Source organism: Sorex araneus, chromosome 1 (assembly GCF_027595985.1).
Source record: "Sorex araneus isolate mSorAra2 chromosome 1, mSorAra2.pri, whole genome shotgun sequence".
In the NCBI taxonomy this organism is placed as follows: domain Eukaryota; kingdom Metazoa; phylum Chordata; class Mammalia; order Eulipotyphla; family Soricidae; genus Sorex; species Sorex araneus.
The window spans coordinates 307932426-307944188 of NC_073302.1; the positions used below are offsets into that span (position 1 = coordinate 307932426).

Sequence of the window (11763 nt, forward strand, 5' to 3'; positions counted from 1 at the left end):
TCTTCTTTAATATCACAGTTTTACTTTATCAGGGCATTGAGTCCACACTCAAAAGTGCTCAGGAGTGACTCCTGGCAGTGTCAGAAAACTATGTATTGTGCTGAAAATCTAACTGGAGTGGTTGTATGCTGTACTAAACTAATCTCCAAAACTTTCTTTGATCTCTAACACATACTTCTATCCATTTGCCTCCTATTTTGCGGTTTTTAAAAAAAAACAGTGTTTGCAGTTTTTAAAAAAAAAAAACCAGTGCTTGCTTCGGCAGCACATATACTAAAATTGGAACGATACAGAGATTAGCATGGCCCCTGCGCTAGGATGACACGCAAATTCGTGAAGCGTTCCATATTTTAAAAAAACAATTCGAACATTAATAGCAATAGAAATGTTGCTTTATAGTGTTACATTTCTATGGCAAATTTTATGAGAAAAAAATATGCCTTTCCCTAAAAGGAAATGCTTATTTATCTTCTCACCCTATCTAGCAATGGGTCTTTTCCAATAGTCAGGTGAATATTTTTTAATGAATATTTCTAGGGTTAGGTTATATGACACATTGAACTAGAGATTATGAGCAAGAAAATTGTGAAAGTTATTTAGTGTATGGGCACAGGCACAGACAAGTAAAGGCATTTTAGTTTTCTATGCTGAGGAATATTCCTAAAGTACAGAAGTTGTGCAGACTATAGAAAGGTACATAGCTAGTTGGAGAAAAACATCTTACAAAAAGTTGACAGGTAAGTTGAGATTAAAATGTAATTAGTAAGTTGACTTACAAGCAAAGTAAATGCCAAGCATCTTTCTTTAGAATTCCTACCTTAGTAAATAAATAACTATTCTTCTATTGTATGTAAATAAAGAACCACAGAAAGAGGAAAACCTCTGAAATAATTGGAGAAAAGAGAAAATGATTTTATTTATTTATTTTTAAAATTTTATTAAGATAGTTACAAGCTTTCATGTTTGGGTTACAATCACACAATGATCAAGCACCCATCCCTCCACCAGTGCACATTCCCCACCACCAATATCCCGGGTATACCGGGTATACCCCCACTTTCCCTCCCTCCCCCTGCCTCCATGGTAGACAATATTCCCCATACTCTACCATACTCTCTCTCTACATTTGGGAATTATGGTTTGCAATACAGATACTGAGAGGTCATCATGTTTGGTCCTTAATCTACTTTCAGCACACATCTCCCATCCCGACTGATTCCTCCAGCCATCATTTACTTTATGATCCCTTCTCTATTCCATCTGCCTTCTCCCCTCTGCTCATGAAGCAGTCTTCCCCTCTGCTCAAGAAAATGATTTTATGCAAAGATGAAGATTTCTAGGTCTATGAAAATATGGGTCCATGGCTGATAGAAACAGGGAATGGAAAAAATGGCCAAAGAGCACAGTGAATGCTCCGGGGACCTCTTGATCAGTGCTCATGGGTTGTTCATATTGCTCAGGGACCACATTATATCAGGGATCAAACCTTAGCCTCCTAAACATGCTATGCATGTATGCAGTTTCCCCTTTGAGCTATTTCCCGGTCACCCATCTCCCTGGTCACTCAGATAATGATTTTTCAATATTGCATACCTAAAACCTGTATCATGTTAAAATGCAATGTTATTTTAATTTTAAAAACAGAAAGAATTTGAAATTTATGTACAATGTATGTTTAGATAAAAAGTGTAGTAAGTCTGGTTGTCTTTCAGTAACTATACTACAAACCACTATGCCTAAAAGAAGAGAGACAGACAGACAGACAGATAGACAGACAGACAGACAGACAGAGACAGAGAGACAGAGAGGAAAAGTGCTCATCATAGAGACAGACTGCAGGGTGGGTGGATGGCAGGGAGGAAACCGGGGACAATGGTAGTGGGAAATGTACACTGGTAAAGGGAAGGGTGTTGGAGCATTGAATGACTGAAACACAATCATGAATAGCCTTGTAACTCTATCTCATGTTGATCCAATAAAAAACAAAAGACTGGTTGCCTCTGTGGAAAGTACCACATGACTAGAGGAGAGTAGGAAAAAATATGTTTTCATTGACATTTTTATTGTGGTATCAGAGTTCACAGTAGTACTGAAGTCATTTTATACTTGATGACCTACTACACTGATCACCCTGTCACTATTTCAGAATCCTTCAACCATTGTCCCACAGTCCCTTCCCGGCTCTCACCCCAGTTCCATTGCTTGTGACTCAGGGTTTCTTCACCTTGGGAACTCTCTAATCCCTTTCTGTTTCTTTATGTCAGGCACATTTGACTGAGATCATCCAGTATTTGCCTTCCCTCAGATGTCCTGTAACAGATCTTACCATCATCGGTGTGTTATATATAGCACGTGTTCAAATAACAAAATCTCACTTTGAAATAAATTAACAAGAAAGTCGACATGTTACAGTGAGTGTGTAAACAGGTGATTCTGGAAGGCAGACACTCAGTAAACCAAATTGGGCTATTATGGTAGGACCGAGTCCCAAGTCGCCAGTCTCTTCCAGTTATTCACACATGAATTTCCAGACTGCTGCACGGGGCTGTGGCTCACACCGCTATAATTAACTTCCAAGTGAGTGCATTTTATTTAGCTGTCTGGGAGTGGGACACACAGAGTAGTGCCTGGCAGCCACTGTTCATTCAGTGCTTGGGGAACCACGTGGTATTGGGGTCTAAACCTGCAGCATCTTCTGCAAAACATGTCCTCTGCCCATTGAGCTTGCACTCCGACTCCACACACAATACATAAAAGAGAAAAATGACATTGGCAGTCACTATACATCGTATAACTAAAATTTATTCTCAGAAGTCATAAATTGTCTCTCTTAAAATGGAGAATCAAAGATCTTCTAAGAAGAGGACTATCAAGAGACTTTTGAGAATGTTCAATACAAAAAATTTAAATTTTTCCTAGCAATGATATGAACTCATCAGTCCAGTACAATTTATTTGCTGTCTAGAACCAAATAAAAATTAAATATAAAATACAGTATATAATAAATGTGCAGTTCTACTTTATTTCACTCACACAGCTATAGAATCATGAGATTGTCTTTTTGAAATTTTTTATTAGTGAATCACCGTGAGGTACAGTTACAAACTTATGAACTTTCATATTTGCATTTCAGTCATCCAGTGATCATTTATATCCCTCCACCAGTGCCCATTCTCCTCCAACAATGTTCCCAGTATCCCTCCCATCACTCCCACCCCCACCCCAATTCCCACCACCCCACCCTGCCTCTTTAGTAGGGCATTCCCTTTTGTTAGAATCATGTGATTTTATTATACATTGAAGATGCTTTTTAAAAAACAAAATGTCTCAGGGAATCTAAGAAACTTTATTTACTATCAATCTGACTTACCTCAAAAGCTGTTTCAAGGGGTATCTAAGTCCTGACAGGAAATTTTCCATTGTCCCTTCTATTTCTGCACTCATTCAATCTTTTCTAAATATATGTGTCTGATGAACAATCTTGAAGAATAGTATTTCCTTTGGAGCATGGGCAGAAGTTTTTTCTTTTTCTTTTTTTTTCAATTTTTTATTGAATCACCATGTGAAAAGTTACAAAGATTTCAGGCTTAAGTATCAGTCATACAATGCTCAAACACCCATCCTTTCACCAGTGCCCATGTTCCACCACCAAGAACCCCAGTATACCTCCCACCCCACCCCCACACCCCGCCTGTGTAGCTGATAATTTCACTTTACTTTCTCTTTAATTTGATTATATTAAATATTTCAACATAAAACTCACTATTATTATTTGGAATTTTCCAGGAAAATCGAACCTGCTGTAAAGGCAGCATTTGGTAATTTGTTTTCTCTTGCTGAGAATGAAGAGATATGAGTTTTTGGATTCCTGTATTTTAGTAGCTAAAGCCAGGGAAATTTCTGCCAAACATTGCATCATTGCAAGCTCATACCTCTCTTTAGTGGGCCTCATAAGATGGTGGTCGCCACGCTGCCCCACCAGAAAGAAAAAGCCGAGAGAAAAAACTTTTCTCCTCCTGGGGCAGCATGGGGCCATGGCTTAGTTCATGGTCTGGAGGCATTTCTGCAAGAAGCTGCTGATGCCGAAGGTAGTTCGATGGCCTCTGGGATCATGGGTGTTCAGCAATGGATGGACCGCACATGAGCAGCCGCCCGGGTAACATCTCAGAAGTTTTTTCTTTTGGGGTGGATGAGCACTGTATTTGTGGGCTGGACCAGAATGCTCAGGAGTTTTTTTAGCTCCATGCTCAGTGCTCAGAGCTTACTCCTAGCAGTGCTTGAGAGACTATATGAGGTACTGGGATTGAACAAGGGTCTACTGATGCAAAGGAAAAGAAAGAATGGTGTCTTCCAGGAAAACCACAGGTTTGCTTTTGCCTATTTTTAAAAAATCCATGTTCTGTGAGCACATTATCAACGGCAGTACAAATCATGTGCAATAAACACAACTATCTAACTATATCATCCTCATGTGATTTGGGGAGTTAGGAGAACTGACACAATCATGCTATGTTCTAAATGCTTCTTTGACAAGGATAATAATTTGTCTCCACTCTTAGAGTTTTCTGTCTTCATAGGAAAAGAAGTTTTTAATTCTTTCTTCTGTTTTTTTTTTCAGCCATACCCAGCTGTGTTCATGGCTTACTCCTTGTTCTGCACCCAAGGGTCACTCCTAGCATTGCTCAGGAGATCACATGTGGTACCAGGATTGAATCTACATATAAAACATTATCTACTGTACTACATCTTTGACGCTATTTGAAGTTTTTGATAACTGGTTAACTTATAAATACAACTGACTATCATACTCTAGCTGTTTTTTTTTATTTTATAAAACAGGTTTTTGATCAAAAGTAACCATTGCATTTTTACCTTATTGATTTTTATAAAATATGGCATGAGATTCATTTTCCACAAAAACTTCTGGATGTATGCTTGATTGAAAATACTTAATAAGATAGTTTAATAGCCTTCACAAGATATTATCTTCTAAAAAATATTATCTTCTTAGGTCACTTGGGGTATTTGGCTTCAATAGTTTCTCATCTTTACCAACAAAATGAATACTGATGAAGGAATGTTCTTCGCTAATTTATTTATAGATGCCAAAAATAGGAAGTGGAGAAAGAAGTACCTTCTCAGAGTTACCGTTTGGGTTAATTATAGAACAAAATATTCTCATTAATTCTCCTTTCTAAGATTATCAACTTACTTGGAAGAACACAATCAATTATCTTCAGAATTTACTGTGGCAAAGTTATTTCAGAGCATTAATGAAAGGAAGAACAGTGTAATCAAATTGAACATAAGCTCCTTGTTTACTTTGTGATTTTGTGTGTATTCAGGAGTACTGAGGACTTACTCCTGGCTCTGTGCTCAGTACCACTTCTGGCAGGCTCAGGAGACCATCTCAGGTGCTGGGGATCAAACCTGGGTTGGTTGCATGCAATGAAATGTCCACTGTATTATTTTTCCAGCACCCTGAACATAGGCACTTATGATTTTCAAAGGCTTGGGAAATAATTACATCCTAGAGCTATCTCTGGAAATGCAAATATTCTTATTTTACATATAAATCCATTATCAGCAAAAGATCATGCAAAATTGATGCCCCTGGAAGCACTTTGGACCTATAAAGTGAACTGAGTCTGGAGTGTCAGTCCTGTGTACTGCTGACTTTGTCTGGAATCAATTAACTGTTAAAAAGCTGGGAAAGTGCTTTACCTGCTGGCTTTTGTGGGCTGTACAGAGTGTCAGATAAGTGACCAAGTACTTCTGCTTTGATTTGTTTTGTTTTGCTTCTTGAATGGTTCATTACTGAGTCCTAGAGCATATCTAAAGTAGAGCAGATTGGGGAAGTTTTTGAGGATAAGAAGACATAAAACCTTTCTATCTCTATTTTTTAAAACCTAGTTGCAAAACAACCCCAAATTCCATGATAATAATGGAACTATAGCATGATGCTTTCCATGTTGACCCACTTATATGCAAAGTTGAGTCAGAAAGAGAGAGACAAACATAGAAAGATTGCACTCATCTGTGGAATATAAAATAACAGAATAGGAGAGTAATATCCAAGAATAGTATAAATAAGTACAAGTAGGTTGCCTCCATGACTTGGAAGCTGGTCTCACTTGCTGGGGAAATAGGCAGCTCAGATAGAGAAGGGAAGACCAAGTAAAGTGTGGTTGGAAATCCCGCGCGGGAAGGGAGATGCATGCTAAAAGTAGACTAGAGACTGAACACAATGGCCACTCAATACCCCTATTGCAAACCACTACACCCAATTGGAGAGAGAGAGAGATCAAAAGGGAATACCCTGCCACAGAGGCAGAGTGGGGTAGGGGGGAGATGGGATTGGTGGGGAGGGATACTGGGTTTATTGGTGGTGGAGAATGGGCACTGGTGGAGGGATGTGTTTGTGAACATTGTATGTTGTATGAGGGAAAAACAAGTTCTAAAATGTGTGAATCTGTATGTACCCTCATGGTGATTCACTAATTAAAGAATAAATTTAAAAAATTTTAAAAAGCTAAAAAAAGTACTCTCATTTGGTTAAAAAATAATAATGGAACTATAATCTATAAAGTCACACAGGTTTAGTGTTTGAGTTTTGTTTTGAGAAGATCACAATTCTGAAAAAAATGGAATTCAGATACTATGAGAGAAAGAGGGAAAGGAGAGGCAGGGGTGTGGGGAGAGGAAATGACACTTTCTGGAAAGCAGACTTTATCAATTACATTATCTACATTACTATCTACATTATATATACTATCTACATTATATATATTATCACCAATAATCATCTACAATCATGAAAGTTTCTTCCTCAGACACCAGGGAATTATAACAGGTGCTTTCTTGCCAGAGAAGATAGATTGCCCCCTTGAAATATGAGATCCTGTGACCTTACCATGAAGATCAATATCCTACATGCACTTTTACCATCCCTTTGTCAGGCTATAGAATAAATGGTTAATCCTTCTGCAAGTTTGTCATTCAATTGTGCTCTTTTTGTACATCTTTGAGAATCCCAAGAGCACTGTGAATGGTTAAGAACTATTCAAATACTGAATGCAACCCTGAATTCCTTTTAAATTCTCTAGAATTGTGTGAATAACCCATTCTATCCAGCCTGAAGAGGATGAATATTAGATGTTATAAATCTACAGGGAAATTGCTGTCTCTGGATCAGATAGTTTTAAGAAGAAAAAGGTTTCTGCCAGTTGTAAAGGCTTCGAATTCTTTTCTGTCATTGTGATATGATGAGTTAAATGAATTCTCAGTACACAAGACTTATTATTGTAAGTCTTGAACAGCTCTAAGGAGTTTTATCTGTCAACATTTGCATTATTCTACCCCTTTCTTCACTTCTATTGCAAAGAGAAATGGAAGTTTTTGTAGTTTTTGTAGCTAAACTACCAGAGTATTTACTTTTCAGGAACTCCAAACTGAATCCACATCAATTAATTTTTGGGTGATGTTGAAGAGGTCTCAAATTTGTTGTCCACCGGAACCAGTTATTTTAGCAACGAATTATACACTGTTTGCTGCCAGACACTTGCTCAAATTGTACAACTACACAGCAGGCAACATGCAAAGCCATAGTGGAGTGATACTGACTAAGATAACCACGGTTCTCAGTCCTATCAAGTGTATAGAATGACAAAAAAAGTGTGTGAATGAAATAATGAAAAAATGGGCTATAAACAATAGAGTAATCCACCAGAATAATGTGGTAGGATATAATGAGGCATGTGTCCAACCCAACAGAAGATAATCAGAGAAATCGTTTCTGGGGGCTATATTTATATTAAAACCCAAATAACAGAAATGATTTGGTGATGGGCCAACCAAGATAAAGGTGGTAAAGTAGAATGCTCTAGAAAGACAGAAAAGAACTTGCTGTGCTAGTGAATTTAAAAGAAGAACAAAATGACTTCCATGGGGTATGTATGAAATGAACCAAATTGAAATGATATCAAAGAGGGTATAGGAGATAAAATATCTCAGACATAATAATCCATGGGAATGTTTTTGAGGAGGTGATGGTGATGCTTTTTATGCTGAGAATTTTTTTTTGCTTAATAAGTAGGCAACACTTAATATCAAAAGAATGAGGAGTGAGAATAGAAATTAGAAATAAGGATGCTTTGGTGAATAAATTCTAATTAAATCCTATAAATCAGCTCTCTACTTTGCCTTGCCTGGGTCCTAAGAAGCTATTGAAAAATACCCAGAGTCTTCTTACTTGTCACTTCCAGCTTGACTTGGCCAATGGAAACTGTGGGCAGGAAATGAGAGAGAGATGATTAAGATCAAAGCCCTTATTCTCCTGACTTATTCTGTGCGACATCTGGCAGCGTTCCTCTATTGGAAGTCAAAGACCCTGGCCTAGAGCCCTCATCACTCAGATCTCTGTCCAGACTCTGATAACCCTTTCTTAACACTTGCCCCCTTTTTATTAGTCTTTGGGGGCTGTCTTAGCCCTTGTTTTATCTTCTTGGTGAATTGATTGTTTTACTACATATAATGCTTCTCTTTGTTTCTTATGAGATGTTTTTCATTTCAAGTCAAATTTGTCATACATTATTATAGCTCATGCCTACTCTCTTTTGTTACCATTTGCATGGAATTTCTTTTTTCATCCTTCTAGATTGTGTGTTGGCATGTGTGTCCTTAGATCCAAAATATTTTCTTGTTGACTACATAAAGTTAAATGTGGTTTAAAAAAATCATTCAGCCAGTCTATGTCTTTTGATTGAAGAGATCACCTATTTTCATTTAAAGTACTTCATGATAGGCAAGGACTGGAGCGATAGCACAAGGGGTAGGGAGCTGCCTTGCATGCTAGTGACCCGGCTATAATTCCTCCATCCCTTTTAGAGAGTCTGGCAAGCTGCCGAGAGTATCCCACCAGCACGACAGAGCCTGCCAAGCTACCTGTGGCATATTCAATATGCCAAAAACAGTAACACCAAGTCTCACAATGGAGACATTACTGGTGCCCACTCGAGCAAATCGATGAACAACGGGATGACAGTGCATGATAGGCTTATTAAAGGCACTATGGTCACTGTTTTATATATTTATTATAGTTTCTTTCATCCTTCATTCTGGTGTTACTGCCTTCCACGGTGTTGTTATTATCTTTGATTTTGCTTGTTTGTTTTTGGTAGTGACACACTTTGATTTCTTAGTCATTTCCTCTTGTATATTTTCTTATTTTATCTGTAGTTATCATTGTAATTACATAACAATCTCTAAAGTTATAGCATTCTGTTCTCCATTGATAACGACTTAAAATTTAGTTGCAGTCACAAATTGTTACTTTATAGCTCCATTTTCCCAAAGTTGATATGCCTTGCTTTCGTAAAATATATTTTATATGTTGTATTATTAGCATGTTTTATTTTTCTTATTTTTAAAGTTAAATTTTGTTCTCCAAAGTTGTTATAATAAAGAATAACACCGGCTTTATAATTTCTTATGCTTTTGCTTTTACAGGAGTAGCTTATATTTTTGTATGACTTCATGTTTCTCTCAATCACCCTTGTCTTTTTTTTTCTTTTTGGGTCACACCAAGTGATTCACAGGAGTTACTCCTGGATCTGCACTCAGGAATTACACCTGGTGGTGCTGGGGGAACCATATGGGATGCTGGAGATTGAACCCGGGTCAGCCATGTGCAAGGCAAATGCCCTATCCTCTGTGCTATCACTCCAGCCCCACCCATTTGTTTTAATTTGATAACTCACTTCAGCATTTTTTTTGGCGTATCTCTTGGTTATGGACTTCTTCAGTCCTTATTTATCACAAAAGTCTTAAATTTTTCTTCATTTGAATAGGTCAGTTTGTTACGCACCATATTTGTGGTTGGCACTTTTATTTTTCTTTTAGCATTTGGAATATACTATTCCATGCATTCTGGATTGAAAATCTCTGCTGAGAAAATATCTGATAAATGTACAGAGGCATGACTGAAAGTGTAAAATTATTAAAAATGTTAATAAATTGTAACTTCACAGTCAAATTCAGAAGTATAAGATAAGTCTTTCTTCTGCTTTGAGTAAGTGAAAGGAAGCAAGAATCATACAGTTAGCTAACAAAAACAAGCTTATATCAATAAAAAGATACCTAAGAAAGGAAGAAATTTTCTGTTACTATTTATGTCATTAAATACTCTTTGTTGAACTCTGTTTAATCTGTGGGACCACTACTTGGAAGTATAAGTGAAGAAGTTATTAAAATTCTGAATTTTATAATATATCTATGCTGAAGTTACGGTCATAGTACTCAAGATGGTCAGTTGTCTCCACTATATATTTTTTAATGTTATTAAGTATGAATCAGTCAATGTAGAAGAATATTAAATGGTGATAGAAATCAAAAGCTAATCAATCACAATATATTATTTGGTAGCAACAGAATTGAAACTTTTTCGTTCAGTTGTGGATTAACAATTATAATTTTTTTGGTTCACAACCTTTTTTCAAATGGTCACTAACTACTGTTTAATAGTCACTTCTTCAATAGTAATTCAATTATTCACTTAGAAATAATTTAATCATAAATATACCGTGTCCTCTACTTCTAAAATTACTTCTGATTGTCCAAGATTTAAATCCAGAAAATTCATGCTTAATTTTCATTCATATTTTGGCAAACAAGACATTCCATGGTTGCCTAATTGGGCCAGATGGAAGAGTTGATCTGATGGCACTTCAGCTTTAATATCTCATTTATAAATACTTTGTTATTTTTCTGTATCTGGTTATTTTTCTGTGTCCAAACCTACTCATTCTTAGCACACAGACACATCAGAACACATGTTCCTCTGTCCCAAATTACCCTTTAACTGGTTAAAAGAATAAGTACTCCTCCTATATATTATTGGAACTTTCTTGCTAAATGCCTTCATACAATTAGATTTAATAATATACAATTTTTAAATAGAAAAAAGTGAAACAGTTATTCTCATGATTTATGTAGTTTGGTAGTAGAGATAAGGAAACACTAAAACCATTTTAGTGAAATAACTACCTTTAAATTAATTACTTTTATGTAATAAATTTGACTAGAGTATCTATAAAGTTTGAATAACCAATTTGGGTCTAGCATAAACATAATTTTTTTGTATTTAAAATTAATTTTAATATGAATAAACATTGATGTGAAAGATAAAACATTTCAGCTGAGAACTATTGTTAAATCACATGAATGTATCTGTAGTATTTTGCCAAAATTCCTAAGAAGATGGGATTGAATAATACTCATTACTGTTTTTAGTAAAACAAACCCTAAGAAACATAACTTTCCAATAGTAAAAATTTCCTTCCATTTACAATCTTGGAAAGTCTTTAAAAAGTGATTATTCACAGGCACACTTTCAAGACACATCTTTAAAAAGTCATTTGTGCTACACCATTCCCTGTAGAGTATGTTGTCTTTAAAAAGGGTTCTCAGTGGCTTTTTAAAAAATGTCTGTATCATTGCAGTAGGAATGAATATAAAAGTTAGCACAACTTAAGAATCTTTATAAAATAAAAGATAAAAAGGTTTTCATCTGAGAGAATTGCCTTCATTTATATATTCTCTTTCATTTTCATTATTAGTAACAACACCAAATTGGTGATTGTTGAAATTCATTTCCCTATTGTCAGCAAAGATTCAATATTTTATCTAAAACAGATTCTCATATTATGTATACATACATATATATAGGAGGTAACACAAAATTTAAGAAAAGAGCACTTAAAAAAT

General features: G+C 36.1%; 1 non-coding gene across 1 annotated transcript; it reads left to right on the plus strand.

The window, feature by feature from the left end:
- The first annotated feature begins 249 nt into the window (after positions 1 to 249).
- Positions 250 to 353, plus strand: LOC129401318 (U6 spliceosomal RNA). Its single transcript, XR_008628249.1, has one exon. It is a non-coding gene; the product is annotated as a U6 spliceosomal RNA (small nuclear RNA).
- The last annotated feature ends 11410 nt before the right edge of the window (positions 354 to 11763 follow it).